Below are 6,024 nucleotides of genomic sequence, written 5' to 3' on the forward strand. Positions count from 1 at the left end.
TTACTAAACTTTATACGCAGTGTTATAGAATTAGGAGGAAACATGCCTAATTTAACCACGGGTATTTATACCAGGGTTTTCCTAGGCTTAAGTGGCCACACCTAAATAGGTGCGTTTCCCGGCCCTATGAGCTATTCTATAAACCATGCATAACTTTAGGTGCGGTATATAGAACAGCACTAAGCGCTATTTTTTGACGCACCTATTTTTAGGCGCCTTTTACAGAATCTGCCCATAAATGTTTGTGTGAACGGTTATCAGAATTGGTTCATAGTAAACACACACATTTCCCTAGGCCCAAACTGGACTGCTTTCTTATTACCAATAGCAATACAGAGCTTCTCTTTATACAACGTATCATATTATATTACATCAGGCTTCTCCATCAGCTGGAGATGCAGGTGAATGTGTCATCACACTGACAAGCGAGCTCTGATGGGTGCCAATGGTGAGGAGATGAAAGAGGAGTTCATTGGAGTTCACAATCTGAGGAGCACATGAGATGGTGACAGCTCAGGATCTGGTGGCAACACCAGAACCCATTTGATTTCTAGGGATGCCCCTTATATATGGTTCTGGCAGGGGCAATATTCCTGAAGATGAGATAAACAATGTCCATTGTACATCATCAAAGATACAGTTCAAGGTTCCAATCAGTGTCGTGCTGTTATTTCTGAGGCCTTTCCCAGTATTCAGGCTCCGAAGTGGCTGGATTGGTTTGACCAGAAATTCTTATCTCTGAACAAGAGATCCATGATGCAATGATTGCCCACCACTAGCATCAGCCAAAGTGGGTCACAGGCTCCATCCTACTGAAATACAGGCCTTGGCAATGCTTGAGACAAAAGTTCCCGCTGCTTGAAGCAATGCCTGAATTATGTATTGCGGGAGGCTGTTATCCAACTGTGTTTGTAGCTACATGGGCAGGGGCCTAGCCCCTACAATAAAATCATGCTTTGTACGATTGTTTTAAAATTGTTCTCCAATATCATTTGCTTCACTTAACTTTATAACTAGAATTTAAAGAATGCCTCTCTCTAACAACTGCTCAGATTTGGTTCGTACTGTGTGTGACCCAATCCCAGAATGACATACGGACCTGCAAGATAAATGTTACTAGGGTTGGCATAGTGCACTGTACACACCTAGAGAAGTGTGTCATGGGGATACGACATTATGATTTTCTAGAGCACAGGAAGCAAAGCAATCAATAGTCTGACTACGCAGCTAGAAACTCTGTAGGAGTTCTCCACTGGCATTCTTGCTGGTGGGGTAGGGGATGGGGTTAAGAATATTGTACTTTCAATTATGAGAGATAGGAGAACACCTGCCAGCAGAAATGCCAGACACAGACTCCCGTACAGCTTTCATCTGCATAGTGGAAACGTTGACTTGAGTGTGCTCTCATAGTTATTGACTTAGAATAAGAAGCATAAAAGAAAATAGTTACATAAGCTTTGATCGAATACGATTTCTTCTACCAACAGATACAATCAAAAGAATAAATGGAAGGCAGGAACCAGACTTCGGTCACTGTGTTCTTTCTTCTTGGACTCACTCGTGATCCAAAGCTGCAGATTCCACTCTTTGTGTTGTTGCTACTGGTCTATATTATCACCCTGCTGGTAATATTGGTATAATTGTTCTAACTAGGTTGAACGTGCGCCTGCAGACCCCAATGTACTTTTTCCTCATTCACTTGTCATTTGTAGATATCTGTTATTCTACAGTCATCACGCCCCAAACCCTGCAAACCCTCCTGGCAGAGCAGAAAATCATCTCTTTCCTTGGTTGTGCTCTACAGCTGTATTTTTATGCTGGTTTTGCTACCACAGAGTGTTTTCTACTGGCAGTGATGGCATATGATCGTTATGTGGCAATCTGTAATCCATTGCTTTATCCTGTCATTATGAGCAGAAGACTGTGCATTCAGATGCTGAGCGTAGCTTATGTGGCTGGCTTTTGTAATGCTCTAATACAAACAGTTTGTATTTTCCGCTTATCCTTCTGCGGGTCCAATGTAATTAATCACTATTTCTGTGATGGTCCTCCACTCTTTGTCCTTATATGCTCAGATACCTCTGTTTGTGAACTTGCAGTTTTTGTTTTCGTTGGGTTCAACACTATATCAACCTTTACGGTCATCTTAATCTCATACACCTACATTCTCTCCAACATCCTGAGGATTCGCTCTGCTGAAGGAAGATGCAAAGCATTCAACACTTGTGCCTCCCACTTTACTGCTGTGCTGATTTTCTATGGGACCGTTTTTTTCATGTATTTACGACCTACTTCAAGCTACTCTATGGAGCAGGACAAAGTAGTTTCAGTGTTTTATTCAGTGCTGATCCCCATGTTAAACCCCCTGATTTACAGCCTGAGGAACAAGGAGGTGAAAGCAGCTCTGGTAAAGGTGTGGGAAACATTCTTCACATCAGCCAGAGGGTTTACTAGGTGAGGTTTTATTCTCAGTCACTGGGTGAACATCTATATATCTTGGTACCATTTATTTTGGAAAACCCTCTTGTTGAGAAGGAGTTTTTTTTTCTTTTTTTGAGACAGAACATTTATTGAATTTTCCAATACAACAGTAAAAACAAGTTAATAACGTTAGAGAACCAAACCACAATAACTAACCCACACAGAGAACCCCTTTTCCCTTTGGGAGTGGTGAACAATCCATCATTATAAGTTAACATGTGACATCAGTACCCCTATTTCATTCGGTGCTCTCATTCAATGACCCCCAAATTAAAAGAAACAGTAACCCCTCATTAACTATCATTCCTCAAACTGATCATCCACTAGTCCTCACCAAACCTTTTTCTTTTGGGGGAAGGGAGTTAATGGGCAATATGTATTTTTTATTCCATGTCATTAGTGTCTAATTTAAGAGGACTTGAAAATGCATTTTAATGTTGTTGTTCTAGGCTGGTTTGTTTCTACTGTTGAAAAGAGAACAAGTAGGGATGGACAAATAGCTTTCCAATAAAATCTAGAGGACAAACTTGAAGGTAGATGATATACTGTATAAACTTAAAATAGATAAGAACAGCAATACTGGGTCAGAACAATGGGCCATCTATCCCAGTATCCTGTTTCCAATAGTGGCTAAGCCAGGACACAAGTACCTGGCAGAAACCCAAATAGCAGCAATGGCTTTCCCGTGCCTATCTCAATAGCAGATTATGGACCGTTCCTCCAGGAACTTGTCCAAACCTTTTTTTAAACCCAAATACACTAAACGCTGTTACCACATCCTCTGGTAATGAGTTTCAGAGCTTAACTATTCATTGAGTGAAAAAATATTTCCTCCTATTTGTTTTAAAAGTATTTCCATGTAACTTCATTGAGTGTCCCCTAGTCTTTGTACTTTTTGAAAGATTATCAAAAAAATCAATTCACTTCTACTTGTTCTACACAATTCAGGATTTTGTAGATCTCAATTATATTTCCCCTCAGCAATCTTTTTTCCAAGCTGAAGAGTCCTAACCTCTTTAGCCTTTCCTCAAATGAGAGGAGTTCCATCCTCTTTTTCATTCTGGTCACTCTTCTTTGTACTTTTTTTTTTTTTAATTATGTTTATTGATGAATGGCACACAAGTGCAAGTACAGACCATATAAAAAGAACAGTACAACCAACCATAATAGCAAGATATCCAGTCAACTAATGTAAAAAAGACAAGGATGATATGCATCATATCCATATTTTATAGATAAACCCCCCTCTCTGCCACCTCAATATCCTCCCTCTCCTAGAACCCTCCCTGCCTGTGGAAGGCAAGTATGTCCCAGATGGCTTTTTGGGAGATTCTACTATTATCAAAGTCTGGGGGGGGGGGGGGGGGGGGGGGGGGGTTGGGGGGTTGTGTGTGTGTGCAAATGGTATTGTATTATGCCTTCTGGAAAACATTCCAAGCTAACTTGGGCATCCAGTCTTTAACTCTGCCTGAGAACCTTTTCAAATCCTGCTATATATATTTTTTGTGATACAGTGACCAGAACCAAACACAATAGTCAAGGTGAGGTATAATCTTGGAGCGATACAGAGGCATTATAGTATTCTTGGTTGTGTTTACCATTCTTTTCCTAATAATTCCTAGTATCCTGTTTGCTTTTTTGGCTGCCGCTGTACACTAGGCAGAAGATTTCAATGTGGGTGCTGACTCCCAAGGAGCTGAGTCCTATGCTAATGGCTACCTTTCTCATAGGTTCATCCTGCCCTGCCTATATCAAGCTTTGTAAATGTGCAGTAGTGCACTGGAGTGATCCTTATTCCTGTACTCCAAAACACTCTTTTACCCTGATCCTATATTCCCACACTTGCCTGCTTATAATCGAAAGAGAAAAACGCCTATATTGCGACCCAAATCGGGAGATGGGCGTCTTTCTCCCGTGGGCGCCCAAATTGGTATAATCGAAAGCCGATTTTGGGCGTTTCCAACTGCAATCCATCGCAGAAACGGGTAAAGTTGACGGGGGCGTGTCGGAGGTGGGAAGGCGGAACTGGGGCGTGGTTATCGGCCGAGCAGAGATGGGCGTCTTTAGCTGATAATAATAAAAAAAGGCGTTTTGGGTCACTTTTTTTGGACCCTTTTTTTTCATTAACAAGTCCCAAAAAAGTGCCCTAACTGACCAGATGACCACTGGAGGGAATCGGGGATGACCTCCCCGCTCTCCCCCAGTGGTCACTAACCCCCTCCCACCAAAAAACCCCCACTTTACAAACTTTTTTTCCAGCCTGTATGCCAGCCTCAAATGCCGTACCCACCTCCATGACAGCAGAATGTGTTCTATCCTCTGACAGCCTTTCCCTGGCTCTGATGTGGCTCTCGGGTGAGTGTGACACCTTTTCTGTTAAGGGCACGGCAGAGTCACATCAGCAATGCATTGTGGTGGGTGTAGGGTATTGGGCTCTGTGATTCCACTAGCTTGTGTTAAATGCTCACGATGTTGGTAGTTGGTAGGCTCTACTCCCATTTTTTTGTTACATTTGTACCCCACACTTTCCCACTCACGGCAGGCTCAATGTGGCTTACATGGAGCAATGGAGGGTTAAGTGACTTGCCCAGAGTCACAAGGAGCTGCTTGTGCTGGGAATCAAACTCACTTCCTCAGTTCCCCAGGACCAAAGTCCACCACCCTAACCACTAGGCCACTCCTCCACTCCATGGTGCTTTTCCCTCTGCTGGGTCAGAGTGTGCCCTGTTTTGTTTCCGGTAGTCCATGAGGTAGTGGCCATTTTTGTAAGCCAGTTTTAGATCCCTTTCATGTGTTAGCCACGTTACAGAACTTAGTTCTTACCTTGAATGTGGCTGAAAGAGGGCATTGTACAGCATTCTGCCAGCTCTGACCTACTGCTAATCTCAGTACCAGGGAGACTCGTTGCCAGTGGGGCACAAACTCTGATCTGCAGTTAACTGTGAGTAAGCGTGCTTATTCCAATAAAGGACGTTTTCGAAGACATTAGTCTTCAGGTGTCAACTGGTGTGCCAATGTTATATAGCAGCAACAAGTCCTAGAGGCGTACGTGTATGCAGGTCCCTGGAGCACTTTTAGTGGGTACCGCAGTGCATTTAGCCAGGTGGACCCAGGCCCATCCCCCCTACCTGTAACACTTGTGCTGGTAAATGGGAGGCCTCCAAAACCCACTGTACCCACATGTAGGTGCCCCCTTCACCCCTAAGAGCAATGGTAGTGTTGTACATTTGTGGGTAGTGGGTTTGGGGGGAGGGGGGTTGGGTGCTCAGCACCCGTGGTAAGGGAGCTATGCATATGGGAGCGTTGTCTGAAGTCCACTGCACTGACCTCTAGGGTGCCCAGTTGGTGTCCTGGCATGTCAGGGGGGCGAGTGTACTACGAATCGTGGCCCCTCCCATGACCAAATGGCTCGGATTAGGACGTTTTTGAGCTGAGTGTTTTTAGTTTCCATTATTGCTAAAAAAAACAAACGCCCAGCTCAAAAATGTCCATTTTTTCGAAAATACGGTCTGTCCCGCCTCTTCACGTACCCGTTTTCGGACA

General features: G+C 43.5%; 1 pseudogene; it reads left to right on the forward strand.

Annotated features, from left to right (window-relative positions):
• Positions 1–1,505: 1,505 nt before the first annotated feature.
• On the forward strand, positions 1,506–2,691 carry LOC115461020 (annotated as a pseudogene).
• The last annotated feature ends 3,333 nt before the right edge of the window (positions 2,692–6,024 follow it).

This window comes from Microcaecilia unicolor, chromosome 1 (assembly GCF_901765095.1).
Source record: "Microcaecilia unicolor chromosome 1, aMicUni1.1, whole genome shotgun sequence".
Classification (NCBI taxonomy): domain Eukaryota; kingdom Metazoa; phylum Chordata; class Amphibia; order Gymnophiona; family Siphonopidae; genus Microcaecilia; species Microcaecilia unicolor.